The sequence below is a fragment of the Megascapheus bottae genome, chromosome 5 (assembly GCF_031878675.1).
Source record: "Megascapheus bottae isolate mThoBot1 chromosome 5, mThoBot2.hap1, whole genome shotgun sequence".
Taxonomy (NCBI): Eukaryota; Metazoa; Chordata; class Mammalia; order Rodentia; family Geomyidae; genus Megascapheus; species Megascapheus bottae.
This window is the reverse complement of record NC_143513.1, coordinates 78,129,542-78,146,820: the sequence shown is the minus strand read 5'-3', so window position 1 is coordinate 78,146,820 and position 17,279 is coordinate 78,129,542. Positions and strand designations below refer to the sequence as shown.

Below are 17,279 nucleotides of genomic sequence, written 5' to 3'. Positions count from 1 at the left end.
CTTTTATTTCATTACTTTCAATATATAGAAATGGATAGCTGTTCAACTTAATTCTATACTTAAAAATTCTTGACTATATTATTCATGCCCTTAACTACCTTATTTTCCATGATCTTTTCTTGCCTGAAATTGTGTCCACATTTTTTATTGTAATCACTATGGTCTTCGTGAGTAATGAAAAGTACTATGGTTTAGACGCATGTGTTATGAATAGTACTATGGTTTAGACACATGTGTCCTTGAAGACCAAAGGGCTGAAGGCTTGATACCTAGGGTGGTGCTTCTGGATGGTGTTGTAGACCTTGAGAAAGGTGCTTACTACATTAGAAGATGAAAGAAAATGGGGGACCCCAGCCCCTTCCTGTTTCTCTTGGCTTCCTGGCCTACAAAGTTAACAATTTTCTCTGCTATGTGCATCTACATATGCCAGGCACCATTCTCCCAGATCCCCAAAGATATATGGGATCATGAAGATTTTTTTCATAAATTACTTGCCTTAGATTATTTGCTATAGTGATGTGAATCTGATATAAGTTCTACTAATAATTTGATTGAATTCTTGAGTCTGTAAATGCCTATTTCTGTTACTTTTTAAAAAGAGCTGATACCTTAACTTGACATTAAATTACTGGATTCTGTAGAAATACATTATTCTTTTGTTTATTTTTATTCTTTTGTTTATTTTCCCGTCAGCTAATATTCAAATAATGATTCTATCTACCATGGGTAGAATTTTGTTAGCCTTCAAAATTTTCACGTTTTGGTGAATATGTCTCCCTTTTAGTTTGAGGACTTATGCCATGTGATGGGATTTCACTGCTGTGGTAATGTTACACTGTATGGACACGGTCAGTAGTCAGGCTGTGACTGGTGCTGGGGCAAAGCTTGCTTGCATGTATTTGGCTTCTGTCTAATTGCTTTATTCCTAGAAGATTCTTAATTACAAAATTTAGAGAGCCCAGTTCAATTTTATAGCTATCTTACTTAGTTATGAAAATAGACGAAGCATCACTATTTACTTCTCATTTGTATAAAATTCTCCTTAGAGAAGAAGGCTCAGAGCTTAGCAGACAAATGTCAAAAGCAATTGCCTACAATTTCTGGAAGCTGTTTCAAAGGAGAAGCAAAAATAGTCGCTACATATTAATAAGGATGTTATACCTTGCAGATAACTGGTAATCTGGAGCAAAGGAGAGGGAAAACAGGAGTGTTCTATAATTAATAATAGAGCCATATTGTAGAATAGACCTGTGATCTAAACTACTTAGGAGGGATCATGGGGCTGAGGGTTTGAAAAAGGCACAGGCAAAAAGCTTGCGAGATCACATCTCAACCCATACGCTGGTCTTGATGATGATCATGGATAATCTCAGTTACCTGAATAGCATAAATAGAAAGATTCTGATCCAAGGCCAGACCTTGCCCAATAAACAACTGAGGCAAAAGAGCTCTGGGTAGGGATAAAGTAGCATAGCAGCTACCCAGAAAAGGCAAGGCTCTGAGTTCAAACCCCAGTACTACTAAGTATAACAATAACAATAATGGTTGTGGTTGTTGTTGTTGTTGTTATAATAAAGATTACAGATTGACATATCTAAAAAGAATGAATGAGTGCCTTTTGTAAGAGCATTGCTATAGAGCAAGTATTTTATCTAAATTATCCTTAATTGTTGCAATCACTCTGTGTGCTAAGTACTTCTGTATTTAACAAAAAGTAAATGCTGAGCTGTAAAATGTTTTAATACCTTAGCAGGTAGCACAATTTGTGAGAGGCAGGGGAAAAAAGTCTGTTTGAAGAAATTGAGGGACATTGATTTATTCAATGATACATCAGACAAAGAAACAGCAGCAGATGAAGCCTCAAATTCACTGTATCTCTGATTAAAGGGCTCAGAAAGAGGCCCTCTCATGAGTCACTACCAGGCCTTGCCTGGATAAGGAAATCCACCAGCCATGTTGAAGCATACCTTTCCTTTCATAATACAAACATCCGACCAGACTTTTCTCTGACATAAGTTCAGGAGTAGGTCTCACTTTATCTGATTTCCTGTTTGACTTTAATGATAGAAAGCAAGTGGTGGGTTTGAGTCTCCAACTCTTACTTGAATTTCTGCACACTTTTCCCTAAAGCAGCATGACATCCTCATTCCTCAAGCTATAGATCAAGGAGATCAACATGGGAGCCACCTCAGCATAGAACAGAGCAACCATTTTCTCCTTGCCGGTAGAGGAAGCCAAGCATGGCCCCAGGTAGGTGAAGATGGTGGCCCTGGGGAGAGCTACCTTCTTCAGAGGTATTTCCACTAGAGGATAATTTGGCCTAACCCATCAGCTTTAATATAGGGGAAGAGCCTGAATTTCAGAAATCCACAGGTTACCTGGTTAAATATTTGTCTGAGAAACAAAGGGGAGCCGGAATCACCTTTGAAGAGCAGAGAAACCTGTCTGTACCCTGGGACTTTCCTAAGTCTGAGAAAGTTCAGGAGTTAAAGATGAGGATTAGAACAAACTTGGGGAAGGAAATCTCCAGGGAGCCAATTATGTTTTGTTTATGAGGTTTCTTTTTTCTTTGCCGTCCCCCTCTACCTGGACACTTGTACACCTAGAATCCTAATCCACATTTCAATTTTGCCAGCAGAATTTGGCTTTCTGTGTCCCTGGGGAGCAGAAAGGCGCAAGGCGCACTGCAAACTTCATTTCTCAAGAGAACTGCGCCTGCGTTTGAGCCATCCCCTTTTGAAGGGGAAGCACGTTTGCCTTCGCTGATAAGGAGGTAATTGCAATGAATCTCGATTACTTAGACATTCCAGTTTACCCATTTTCACTTGTCTTTGAGCAACAGCGGCGGGTCCAGGCAACGGGGGACACCACTAGAGGTAGGTGCTCTGTGTGGACCATTCCAAGTGAGCACGCTGAGGCACACGCCTGCACCCCCATTCCTAGTGAGGCAGGGTTCTGAGGCTCTCCACCACTACCTTCTATGCCCCAAAGAAACTCTATGAGAATGGCCAGCCTTCCATGGGGAAAAAGTGCAGAATTAGAATGCACTCCTCTCAGCCCTTCCCTAAAATGAGGATGTGGATTCTTGCAGTGTACATTATTGATAATAACTAAGAATATGGGGCAACATGAAACCATAACAATGGAAGAGTACCAAAAAAAGTACAAATTTTAAGCACATAATGTCTAGTAGGGGGAACCTAGCATGTACACTGAGACACTGGCGGTACAAAGCATTTCAAGACATCCCCAAGCATAATTATTACAAGTACATTAGAAGCGTTGTTAAAAAGGCAAGTAAAGAACTAAAGATCCAAAGACAACTCCAATCAATGAATTATTCAAACACTAGGAGTTTAATCAGCTCGCCCAGCACTGAGATTCTGATGTGAGCAAATGTGCACGCCCTGCTTCTCAAGGAGCTTCATCTTGGAGGAGGTTTTTGTTTCTGCTTTTGTTTGTACCACGCATATCATCAGGCAAGGATACACGATAGAGACCATTCTGACCAAAAAAGCAATATTTGCACATGCATATCATCAGGCAAGGATACACGATAGAGACCATTCTGACCAAAAAAGCAATATTTGCACATGTGGAATGCCATGGCCAAAACCCTTGTACAATTACCAGACACTAAACCTGAGTGCCAGTAAAGGAGCGCAGGCTCTGCTAGGGGGCAGGCACCAGGGGGAGGCAGAAGGTCCAGCTCGCCAGGTGAACGTGGAGGAGTCGGATTTAGATAAAACAATGAAACCTGTTACATCTGTCTTAAGAAGGAAACTGGGAGAAGGAAGGGGAGGAGTGGAATGTTTTAGTGAGATACTCTACATGATAATAAAATAAAACTCCTCCTTGTACAACCGGCAGATACTAATAAAAACAAAATCTTCACACACACACACACACACACACACACACACACACACAAAGAGAGAGAGAGAGAGAGAGAGAGAGAGAGAGAGAGAGAGAGAGAGAGAGAGAGAGAGAGAGAGAGAGGCCCCTTCTGAAGTTCTGGCTATATAAAAACATGCTCGGGGGCCAGGAGTTTGGCCTAGCGGTAGAGTGCTTGCCTAGCATGCACTCGGTACCTCAGTACCACATACACAGAAAAAAGCCAGAAATGGTGCTGTGGCTTAAGTGGTAGAGCTCTAGCCTTGAGAAAGTCCAAGAACAGTGTTCAGACCCTGAGCTCAAGCACAGGACTGGCAAAAAACAAAACAAAACAAAACAAAAACATGCTCAGATGTGATGGTTGTTCTTTGTGTACTATTATTTCTCTTCTCTTTCTCTTTTTATTTTTGCCATTATGGTTAATTTCACGTTGTTACTGTATCTGACTTTGTTACCTGGTACGTTGTATATACCTTTATTTGTTTATTTGAAATAGGAAAGGGAAGGGTGGATAACAAGATGATGGGGAGGGGGTGGGGAGAGGAAAATGAGGGCAAAAACATCAGAAGGGGTTTCAGTGTGTGAGAAGTAATGCACCTACTACCTGACAAATAAGACTGTAACCCCTCAATACATTATCCCGACAATAAAATTTCAAAAAATAAATAAAAAAAAATGTGCGGTGCTTTGTTAGAACAGTCTTAGAAGGAAGGAGTCCATCATGTCTCTTCTGTGAGGAGTGAAGGCTCTGAATCTACCATCCTCCCCTGACTCCTCCCAGCCCTCTGTGTAAGGCACCAACCACATCCTTGCAGCTCAAGCTGTGGATGAAGGGATGGAGCTGGGGAAGAGAGCCACCAATGAAGAGGACAAAGTGGTAGCCCTGGGTGTCCCAGTCACAGGAGAGCCCTGGCAAGATGGACTCGCTGCCCATGTCTGCTCTTCCTTTCCCATGAGCCCCTGGGTGGGTGGCCCAGCCCACACATCAATAAATACCAGAACAAAGGTAAATTCAGCCTCTCCTTTCTACCCTTCCCGTTGGGAAGATTTCACTAGCATGCCTGGGCAGTTGAGCTGTAAAGGATAAACTGGAGAACTCACTCTATTCCTAACCATGATAGTTCACGCACTTCTTTGCTGGCAAAAAAAGAGAAAATGTCACAACATTTTATCCCCAGGAGGGAAGCAGGATGCAGTGGTTTGTGCTCATAATTTCAGTGCCATAAGTCAGCTCATAGCTCTGGTGTGTGTCAAGGCAGAAAGCCAGACCTGACCCTAGAAATAACCAATGAAAAACAGCAGTAGTAGGATCATTCAGCAGGGTCCAGATGCCAAGACCCAAGTTTAAACCTCTTTACTATTCCCCAAAAGGAAAGAGCATATCTATGCTTTTTAATTTTTTTTTTGCCAGTCCTGGGGCTTGAAGTCAGGGCCTGGGCATGGGCACTGTCCTTGAGCTTTCTCAAGGCTAGAGCTCTACCACTTGAGCCTCAACACCACTTCCAGCTTTTTTCTATGTATGTGGTACCAAAGAATCGAACCCGAGCCTTCGTGCATGCTAGGCAAGCACTCTAACCACTAGACGAAACCCCCGGCCCCCTATCTTCACTTTTTAATAATAGGACTTCTCCCAAAGAATGCATATATGGCTTTGCCAATTAGCTTGCATTTGGGTTAACTTCTGTCACCTACTTTCTGTCTAAATGGACTGTACCTTCTTGACTGTGCCAACTCATTGGAGGATGGAAAGAAGGAGGCATAAAAGAGATAAGAAAATGTATCAATAGTAAGAGGGAGTGAGAAAAAAATCGGAAATTTGTATAGAGAAAAAAATGGACAAAAGGTAAAACAATACAAAAATAACTACAAGACTTTTGAATGACTGGTATATAAATAAATCTTAACCAATTGTCAGAAGGAAAAGGGCAACATTGTACATGGCAATAAAGCATTTCTATACTACATTTCCTTCCTACAATTGTGATTCTAGCTTTTGTTAATCACGCAAGCGCTCACAGCAAACAAAGCCACATAACTTTAAGCTGTCCCCAAAGTGCAATTGGGCTAAATATTTATATGCATGTACACACTATAGCCCTTAATTCAAAACTCTGCAGCACCACTGCAGAGTGCCTGGGCAGCACAAACCTGTGCCATACTCAATCAGCTAGAGGCAGGGAGAGCTGTTACATTCTCTTGAGTTTCATCTGTTTCTTGGTAAAGGACTTGACCGATGTTATCCTACCTTTTCCACTTCCTCCAAAGAAACATGACAGACTCAAATCTATCCTCTTTTTAGAATGTTCCAGAAATACATCTCAGGGAAGTCTGTTGATTCTTGCCGAAGGATCCTAAGGTGAATGCTTGGTGTTTTTCTTCTTAATACGTACCTCAAAGAACTTGAAGTATGCTTGGCTACCCAAATGTGTCTTACAAAAAGATTGCAAAATAGGACTTTTATGTCTTTATAAACCATGTTCAGTTCAATTTCTATGAGAAGCTCAAGAATCTCAGTAAAGGCCGAAAGGTTTAGGGGACCCCAGTTTTGCAGCAGACATCCTGTGAAAACATCTGAACCCATCACTAGAAAAAGAGGCCAACAGTGGCCCAGCTGGCAAGAAAACTTAGTCAAAATATGCAATTTTGAAGAAGTAACATTTTTCCCTCTGAGATATAATCTCTATGGGCCAATTATTCTGTTTTTTAGGCTTTCTTCTGTTGCATTTTTATCTCCATTCTTTTCTTTTTTTACTCCATTTTCCCACTTCATTCCGAAATTTCTATCCTTCTTTTCAGTCACACTACAAGACTTTACAAGTGAGAAGCTAGTATTCTCTAAGCCTGGAAATGAGGAGAGCATCCCAAGTCCCCTTTCCCCAGGGGATACTCTCCTGTCTATTTGTTGAAGTTTCTCTTTGAGGAAGTCTTAACTTTCAGCTGACCTGTCCAGTCACTCATCATTTAGAATATTAAACTGCCTGTGCCCAATTATTCATGAGCCAGCTAGAGGATCTTGGAGCAACATTTCCTACAACACAACCTTTGTTCTCCTCATAATGGATGCAAGCACTTTAAGGGAATTTTTTTTCTTTTCTAAATCACCATTCCAAGGCTGCCTTTGAAGAAACTGTGAAATGTTTCACTTTATTTTAATCTGGAGATCAGATTTCATATTATATTCTTCAGATCTATGGAAATGGATTCAGGAGGCCTCCCTGAGGACTAACATACCTAATAAACATATACCTGCGTGAGTTGAGTGTAAGAGGGCCAGGTGCGTGGCTTAGTGGTAGAGTGCTTACCTTGCATGCATGAAGCTGGTTCCATTCCTCAGTACCATATACACAGAAAAGGCTGGAAGTGGTGTTGTGGCTCAAGTGGTAGAGCACTAGCCTTGAGCAAAAGAAGCTCAGGGACAGTGTGCAGGCCCTGAGTTCAAGCCACAGGACCAGCAAAAACAAACAAAAACCCTATAAAATTATGTATCTGGGGGCCAGGAGTTTGGCCTAGTGGTAGAGTGCTTGCCTAGCATGTACAAAGACCTGGATTCAATTCCTCAGTACCACATACATAGAAAAAGCCGGAAGTTGTGCTGTGGCTCAAGTGGTAGAGCTCAATCCTTGAGAAAGCCCAAGGACAGTGCTCAGGCCCTAAATTCAAGCCCCAGGACTGGCAAATAAATTATGCATCTGCATTTGATATGTATGTCATGATTCCTAATTATAGCCAAAATGTTATTTGACATTGGTCTACCAGGCCAGGGTTGGTAATGAGCCTCTTTTAGACTACACACACACACACACACACACACACACACACACACACACACACACTCCCAGGAAATTAACTATGTGATGGTTAAGTTCCATTGAACTTTCGAAAAGCAGAATTGTTTCAATGATTTTCTCTTTGAAACTGAAGTGCATGGTTATGTGTTCTGAAAATGCAGACAGCTGAGGTAGCAAGTGAAGCAATAGACTATAGCCATTTATTTATGTATTTATTTGTTTGTTTCTTGATTTATTTATAGACAGGTCTCACTACAGAGACCATTTATTTATGTATTTATTTGTTTGTTTCTTGATTTATTTATAGACAGGTCTCACTACAGAGACCATTTATTTATGTATTTATTTGTTTGTTTCTTGATTTATTTATAGACAGGTCTCACTACAGAGTAAACTCATATAGGTTACCCTTTAACTCACTATGTAGTACACGCAGGCCCTAGACTTCCAATCCTCTCACCTAACACACCCAGACCCAAGCTATTTTTGCTTGACAACAGATGTGCCCTTATTTGTTATGTGCCCTTTTATAGTAAAAGAAGGAATGCCTATTCCTCTTTGGAATCCTGACTCCTGTCTTTTATGCCTAGATATTGGTTTACTAGAAGATGCTCTCCATACTTATTGCATAAGTACATGAGAATTTATCTCAAAGAAAGCTATTATCCACATGAACTGGCTCCTCTTCTATTTTCATATATGGGAACCAAAGGGCTTTGTGCTTTGGTTTCTTCATGTATTTGAATAGAAATGATAATGTTACATTCCTTTCTTCCCGGCCAAGAGGAGGAAGAAAGAAGACTTCAAACAATCGCAGGCATTGTGTCTATTGACTATTGCGAGTGGATGTTGTAGGCTGAGTCTCCCCTTTTTCACTTCAATTTGCTAGTAATCTCTCAAAATTTTAATTCTATCAAGAGAACTCTCTGCTTAAACTTTATCAATACCTCCTTATGTCTATCAGGCAAAAGCTTAAATATGATTTAAAAGCTCAGCCCGATTTAATCTGATTTTTTCCCCGCGTCAATGTAGTTAATTTCTCTCTCATCTGCTCCATAATGGCTCAAGTCACTGAGGCACCTTCTGCTTTTTCCCGTGCCATTCCACGGATATCTTTTGGTCAAGTTATTTGTTACCTAAGTGAAATACTTTGATATGTTGCACCATAACATTACTTCATGTAGAATGGACTCCGTCAAGCCCCAAGCCAACTCCCACTGCAACATCTATCACTATACTCTCATTGCTGCGCTGTCTTTCTTCCCAACTCTGTGGACATACCCTTGATTGTCAGGCTTCTAGCTTCTTTCCTGTATTGTCTCATCACACATTCATTGTCACTAACACTTAAACAAAAACACTCCATTAGTATTTATTGAATTAGCAGCAATAAAATATCATTGGCACTTTCAAGCACCTACTGTCTCAGAAAACTTAGGATAACATTAATTTTAAGGTAAAATACAAATTCTCAATGAACAGTGGAATATGGAAGCCTTCAACTTTGAATACTGAGATTCTGTGACATGTTCACAGATGGTATCTCTGCAAGTCATGGAGCCTAATAAAGACACAAAAAGCAGTAAAGAGATTCCCTCCTTGACAATTTTTGCAGTGAAAGGGAAAACTCACAATTATATCATGTCTCCTTAGCTGTTTCCTAGCCTTGCATGTATTCTCTTTTCCCATTTGTGTATTTCATCAAAGGCACAGTGAACTTTCAGAAGACCCCCGTGTCATTCAATGATAAAGATTGTGAGAGGCCTGCATCTGCCTCTTATGGGGTGAGGGGATAAAGCTTTTACAACAAGCATGAAGCTGGGCACGAGTGGCTCATGCCTGTAATCCTAGCTAGTCAGGAGTCTAAGTTATGAGGACTGTGGTTCAAGCCCAGCCAGGATAGGACGGCCCATAAGATGTTTATCTCCAATTAACCACCAAGAAACTGGAAGTGGCACTGTGTCTCAAAGTGGTTGAGCACTAGCCTTGATCAAAAAGAGCTCAGAGACAGTGCCCAGGTCCAGAATTCAAGTCCCAAGATTGACAATAATAATAAGAAGAATAATAATTAATAAAATGAGCATGACGGTAACATCTACTCAGAAGACTCACCCATCAGATTCTCCTATAATTCACAGTAAAGCAATTTCATCATTTCTTGACTTTTCAAGGGATCTGAAGAGCTGTTTAACTGTGGGTTTCCTGCTGTATGCACTTACCATTTTTTCAATTTATTTCTATTTTTTTCAAAATTTCAGAGAACTTCTCAATTTTGAGATATTGAGCTGCTCTTGAAAGGAGATTCTATGCATACCCAAAAAAATGTTCTTTCCAAATTGTTCATTCACTATTTAGAATGAACCCAAGTCCCATAGCCAATAATACCATTGTATATAAGTAATCAATAGTTACATCCATGTCCAAGTAAAACATGAATTTTGCTTGATGTTTCTTAGTCAATGGCATGACACATTCGATATTATAGTAGAACTTACACACATACAAAATATGCGATCGCTTTGGATAACAACATTCTCCTCATCTTAATTCAGAATAATAATTACAAAAGTACCAGCTGTAGCTGCATCACCATGCATTACTGTGACAAAATCGTCAAATGTGAAAAGGCATCTGACTCACAGTAAGACACCTACTGATTCCAAATGAAGCACAATGAGAGTTTTCTTGACTAAAAATCCATAGTTCACTGTTACATCCAATAAGTATCATGAATAAAAATAATATAAAAAGTCCAACATGAATAAAACAATGTTGTTTTATTTCAATGATATATTCTCCTCGATTTGCATAGTATTACATCTCAATAACTCATGGGCAGTTCACAATATCTTAAGTCAAAAATTTGTTTCTTTCACCTGACTCACTGAGCATCAGAGTGCACTGCAGAGTAGCAATGTCTAATCTTACTAATCAAATGGCTAATTGGGTCTCAGCTTACTATGTCAGTCCAGCACTTCAAAGAGTAGCGTATGACATATTGGTAGCTAAACTCAAAATTGAGAGCACAACTCAATGCTGGAAGTACACATTGTAACTGATGGGCAGAATGTGTGGAAATTGCTGAAAGAACTGACATTAATCAAGATATATCGTGTTCCTAAACTGCTTTGTTAAATGAAAACTCCTTTTTGTATTTTTTGTCAAACCTCAGGCTTGAACTCAGGGACTTGGCGCTGTCCCTGAGCTCTTGCCTAGGGCTAGTATTCTACCACTTGGAACCATAGCAGCACTTCTGGTTTTCTGGTGGTTAATTGGAGATAAGAGTCTCATAGGGACTTTTCTGCCTGGGCTGGGTTTGAGCATCAATCCTTAGATCTCCACCACCTGAGGAGCTAGGATTGTAGGCACGAGCAACCGACACCTGGCAAAGATAATTTTTTTTTTGCCAGTCCTGGGCTTGAGCTCAGGGCCTGAGCACTGTCCTTGGACTTTCTCAAGGCTAGAGCTCTACCACTTGAGCCTCAGCACCACTTCCGGCTTTTTTCTATGTATGTGGTACCGAGGAATCGAACCCGGGTCTTCGTGCATGCTAGGCAAGCACTTTAACCACTAGGCCAAACTCCCGGCCCAAAGATAATTTTTAAAAAGAAGAAAAAAGTGAAATTAGGAAACTGTGGGTTGGGATCTCACCACCAGGCAGACCATCTTTGTATTCCAGCTATAGAATTAAGTAATATGTGGAAAATTCAAGAACAGTAGGGTTTAACTGTTCTGAACATGCTGCATAAAAACACACCCCCCTTTCTCATCCCAAACAACCACTCAGCCTCCTGAAGACAGTCCTGGTTGCCAGGCTAACGTGGATCAGACCTGCTGTATCTGAGCTGGGTGGAGAACACAGACCCCCAACTCCATCTCCCAAATGATGCTCCTGAGTCATCAGACTGACAGTTTTGACGTGACTCCAGCGAACTGTCCTAAGAGTTTCTGCCAGGCCCCCTTTACCTCCTTATTCCTTAGGCTATAAATCATGGGATTCAACATGGGAGATAAACTTCTCCTGAAGGACAGAGGGGCTGGAGTGAGGCTGGATGTAAGTGAAAATGGCCATTCCATAGCACAGGGCAACCACCGTGAGGTGAGAGGCACAGGTGTGGAAGGCTTTCCGCCTGCCTATGTGGACTGGATCTTCAGGATGGTGGAGATGATGCGGATGTAGGACAACAGAACCAGGAAGAAGGGTGTCATCAGAAGGACGATGCTGGAAACCATGATGGCAACCTCATTGGTGGAGGTATCCACGCAGGCCAGCCTGACCACAGCTAGCAGTTCACAGGATATGTGATCAATATACTTGTTTGTACACATGGGAAGCTGAAAGGTGATGGCTGTCTGCATGAGAGAGTTGATGGAGCCACTGACCCAGGATGAGATTGCCAGCCTAGTGCACAGTCCTGCATGCATGATAACAGGGTATCTCAGGGGTTCACACACAGCCACATAGCGGTCATAAGCCATCACTGCCAGAAGAACAAACTCAATGCCACCCAAGGCCAGAGAGAAAAACAACTGGGCTGCACAGCTCAGGAATGGAATCACCTTGTGTTCTGCCAGGAAATGAGCCAGCAGCTGAGGAACTATGCTCGTGGCATAGGACACATCCACCAGGGAGAGGTTGGTGAGAAAGAAGTACATGGGAGTGTGCAGGCGGCTGTCCAGTCTGATCAGAAGGACAATGAGAACATTCCCCAGCACGGTCACCGTGTACATGGCCAGGAACAGGACGAAGAGGGAGACCTGGGTGTCCCAGTCCCTGGAGAGGCCAAGGAGGATAAACCCACTCACCCGCGTCTCGTTACCTGCTTCCATTAAAAGAAACTCTGAAGATTATTAATCTGCAGAAAATCTCTGAAGAGAAAAAAAAACCAGAAGAAATTGAATAAGCAAAGAGTAAGATTTTTTTTAAGAATACACATTCAAAAAAGAAAAAGACTACACAAGGGGGTAGTCAGTCCTGTGTTCAGTTTTAGGCTACACTCCCAGGCCTCAAACTTAGTTTTGAAAACTGAGTTTAGTTAGCAAGTATTTTAGGGATATGCTATTCAGTGGAATATGGGCTCCCCGTCAATAACTCACAAGTAAGGGAAAACTGTAATGTACATAGCTTATGTGAAAGTTGCTTAAGTCTTTCTCTTCCAAGTAGAACTGTAGCACTGTATGTGCTTATAGGAATATGCCCCTGCTTTGGTAGTAAAGAATCAAATCAAATGTGAGGTTGCTCCCCTTTCCTTCACAAAATATTGACTCCTTTTGGGCCGGGAGTTTGGCCTAGTGGTAGAGTGCTTGCCTAGCATGCACGAAGACTGGGGTTTGATTCCTCAGTACCACATACATAGAAAAAAGCCAGAAATGGTGCTGAGGCCCAAGTGGTAGAGCTCTAGCCTTGAGAAAGTCCAAGGACAGTGGTCAGTGCCTGAGCTCAAGCCCAAGACTGGCAAAAAAAAAAGTTGACTTCTTTTGTATCAACCATGTGTACTTGATATAGATTTTGGTTTTTTTCTTTCATATATTTTTATTGTAATTAATAGAAGGGTTACATCATATTTGCCAGATAGAAGGTGCATTAATTCACATACATTGATACCCTTTCACATGTCTTGGTCTGCATTTCCCTCCCCCCCCCACACCCACCCCTCATCTTGCTTTCCCCCCTTCCCTATCCAATTTCAAATAACCAAATACAAATATATCTGGTATATCAGATAACAAAGTGAGATACTGTAACAATATGACATAACCAAGGGACAGCAAAAGAGCTGAGAGATAACATAGTACCTTAATGACAACAATCATTCATTATATGGCTTTTGTTTCTATATCCTAGAGGTCCTTTCATTTAGGGTCATACTATATGGCCTTATGTATCAAGGTTTTGCTCTATTGCAAATCTCTGCTAGGAGAAACCAAGGTTTCTACTGATTACAAATGAGGGAAACCATTGAGCCTAAGTTCCTTTGATTCTGGCTTACTTCACTAAATATGATTTTTTCTAAGTCTTTCCATTTCCTAACAAATGAGGCGATGTCATTCTTTCTGACAGCAGCATAGAATTCCATTGTGTACAAATACCACATCTTGTTGATCCATTCATCAACTGAGGGACATCTACGTTGGTTCCATATCTTTGCTATGGTAAATAGTGCTGCAATGTTGTTTTGTTTTGGTGTGGTTTGGTTTTCTGTCTTGGTTGGCCTAATGGGAACATCATAAAAGAATCCAGTTTTTACTGGTTTTATCTCTTCCATTTGTTAGGTGAGGGATCGAGTCTTCGGAATAAGAAAAAGCTAATAAGATAATGTTTTATATAAAAGTGTGAGATGAAAGCTGGTGTTTGAGAACCTATCTTCATTCCCTTCTGATTTCTTTTGCTCAGCAAATGCTTTTCCATTGAAATTATTATGACAAACATGTAATTTAACTATCAGAATTTCAAAAATATTCCAGGACCAATTCATTGCTATGACCACTAAGTGTGTGATTACGAACTAACATTCCACTATCAGAGTAGGCAAGAGAAGAGGAAATTGTAGGGGGAAAAACAGAGACGGGAGGCACTGAAGGCAGAGGCTTTGGGTCAAATAAGGATCTCTGAGCTAAGAAAGGAAAAATTGTCACAGGTTCTACTCTCTTCACTAAATGCCTTCATCAAAAACACAATCTTATGCAAAATACATATATACTTGCATATGTTTGTATGACTGTGAAGTATTTTACTAAGATACATAAATACCTTCCACTGGTATTGGCTGATATTTCTTGCTACTTATAGATTTACAAAGGTATTTGTCTTGATTTGAAAACAAATATTTATGTATTCTTTTTAAGTAATACTGGGTTCAACTTCCAGCTAAGTATAGTTAAGTCTTTATTCCTATTTTATGATGGATAAACTATTTGTACTTCAGGTCTAACTTTTCTTATCAGGAAACTAGAGATTAGTTGGTTTGGTTCTTTTTGTTTTTTCAGCTACAATTGACTTGTAGGTTTATCATCTCTCTAAAACTCCATTCCTTATTGAAGCTAAATAACTAAGGGAAAAACGTAAAGATCTTTGTTCCATTGATCTGCACAAACAAGATTCAATAAAGACTGCAGTTTATACTCACAGTAGTTGAACAATTAAAAGTAAGCATTATGTATCTCATCTTCCTATACAAGGTTGACTTGGGATTCCAGTATCTTCCTGGATTCTTTAATAAACAATGGGATCTTATTTTTCTTTATCATCATTACATCCTCCTCCTCTTCATCTGAGTTCACAGCATATCTCTCTGCAGGTGATCTTAGTATTTATTGTTTGTTCACAAAGAATTCATACTGTCTCTCCACAGACATATTTCTACTGTTTACCTTTGCAGACATAAACATCATAAAGGGACTACCTCTCCCTTTCCTCTATGAATTGTGGCAAATATAGGTTAATGGTTATGGTATTAGTAAGTAAAACATAGTATGTGGTTAAGCATGATACAATTAAAACATCCCATTGAAATTATCTCCCTAGTAAAGCTACAGTTTATTAAGGTCTGTCACTGATGCCTGAAATACATGTTTATTTTGAGCAATACTCTTTGTCTAACAGGTGAAATAATACTAAATTGGAGATTCACATGAAGTGTTCAAATTATTATATGATTTATTATATCAACCTCATCATTTCCACTATTTAAGACATTGACAAGAGGGCATGTCTGGCTACCTTCAAACAGCCCCAAATATGGTGAGTCTTAAGGCAGAACACTTTACCCAGGCTATGGAGATGATACATTACAACATTATGTTGGTGATGCCTCCCCACCCCCCGAAAAAAAAATCTAAGGATGTGAGTTTGTGCCTTCTCTTCTGCACTACTCCGTTGAGTCTTTATCCTGTTTGGCCTCCTGTGGAGACTCAGCTACCATCTCACCTGGGATCAACACTCTCCTTGATACTGAAGCTCAACACAAGAAGAAAAGATGGCCAGAATAAAGCAGAGTCTTACCTGCATGTGACAGAGCTGTGTATGTAAATTATTCTACCCTTTCAAGAAAGGCTCATCTGATCTGTGTCCACATAGTTGATTGCTGCCCACACAGATGGCATCCTTGATGGATAAAAGGATTTCCACCATCCTCTCATCGGGCCTGGAGAACCCCAGGTTCACATAGATGGTGGCACATCATCAACCAGTCCACGTTTGGAGAAAACAATTAGCAGCTCTTTATGGGCTTGTTTTCTTCTTTCACTTCACATCTGGTTGATTGGCTTTTTACATAATTTAAGGTCAAATATTGAGACCCAATTTTTCAAAGAGCTATTATGTGAAAACTCATATTTGATGATGTATTTATTTGTGGGTTCAACACATAACTTCTTGATTGTTTTGTATCTCTTGCCCCAGATATCTGTGGTAGTTATATGTCAATTTCTTTTCTCCTTCAGGTTCTCATACAGGTTGTTCAAGATGAACCAACTCTGACATGAGAGAGAGACCTCAACATCTCATCTAGTTCTTACTCCAGATCCTTCATTTCTTAGATATTTTAAACATCTTATGAGTAAACTATTTCTTTTGAGAACAAAGTAAAAATAATCATAGATCCATACTTAGGTAAATCATTTAGACTTTCTTTCCTGGAAATATACTCCTGATATCTACTTGAAAATATCAATACTTAATTTTTAAACCTAGGCTTCTCTTCTATGTGTCTTCCCGAATCCAATACTGAAGTCATAAATTTTATTTCCAAAGTTGAATTAATTATAGTCCTCTTTTCCCAGGTTGTTTCACTCTTTCTCTGATAGGACTAAAGTACAAAATGGTCACATTCATACTGTACAAATATGCCTAAGATGCTATTAGGAAGCACGTGATCTTATCCCATTTTTCTGGCACACTTATTCTTGTAGAATCTCAGCATTCATAGCTCATCTCTCAAATTCAAAATCCCTAAGGGAAAAATAATGAAGTAGGTAGGAATGCTCCCCCAGCATACACACAAGTTACACCCACCCCCTGTAACACCTCTCTTAAGAATCATCAAGTATTCCTCATTGCCTAGTGACAAGGGCTTGTGTCCTTCGGTTTACGATTGAACTACCACAAATGTTTCTCCCCTCCCCCCCCAGCAAGCATGAACCACAGAGATTAAATGTCTTGTGTCTCCTGGGTTCCATGAATGAAATCACCTGGGAGTGGTTTAGATAAACTCCAAGCACAAGCTTCATTGATGCTCTCTGAAGGGTTTGCACAGAGCTCATCAGAGCAGCAGTGGCTGCACAGGTCCAGAACAACCAGTTCTCTCAGGAGCTTCTTGCAGGGAGTGTTAGATGCTCTCATCACTCCCCAGTCTCACAAGCTGGGCCACCATGCTGCCCGCAGTCTGTTCACTACCCCTCTAAAACCCTAAGGAAAACTTGGGTAATGCATTAGAAAATGGCAAAAGGTAACTTTCCACCACTTGGGAGATATCCCTACAGTGCAAGCTGATGTTTATATTACTAAATGCTTTTCTTTGCTAACCGGTTGATGGCAAAGAGAAATTTACAAACTGTGGCCTTGTCCTAGGTGATTATAGGATACTCTGTCACTTACTC

At 40.4% G+C, this 17,279-nt stretch overlaps 1 pseudogene; it reads right to left on the bottom strand.

The window, feature by feature from the left end:
* Nucleotides 1-2,098: 2,098 nt before the first annotated feature.
* Nucleotides 2,099-17,022, bottom strand: LOC150063726 (olfactory receptor-like protein OLF3; annotated as a pseudogene).
* Between the last annotated feature and the right edge of the window lie 257 nt (nt 17,023-17,279).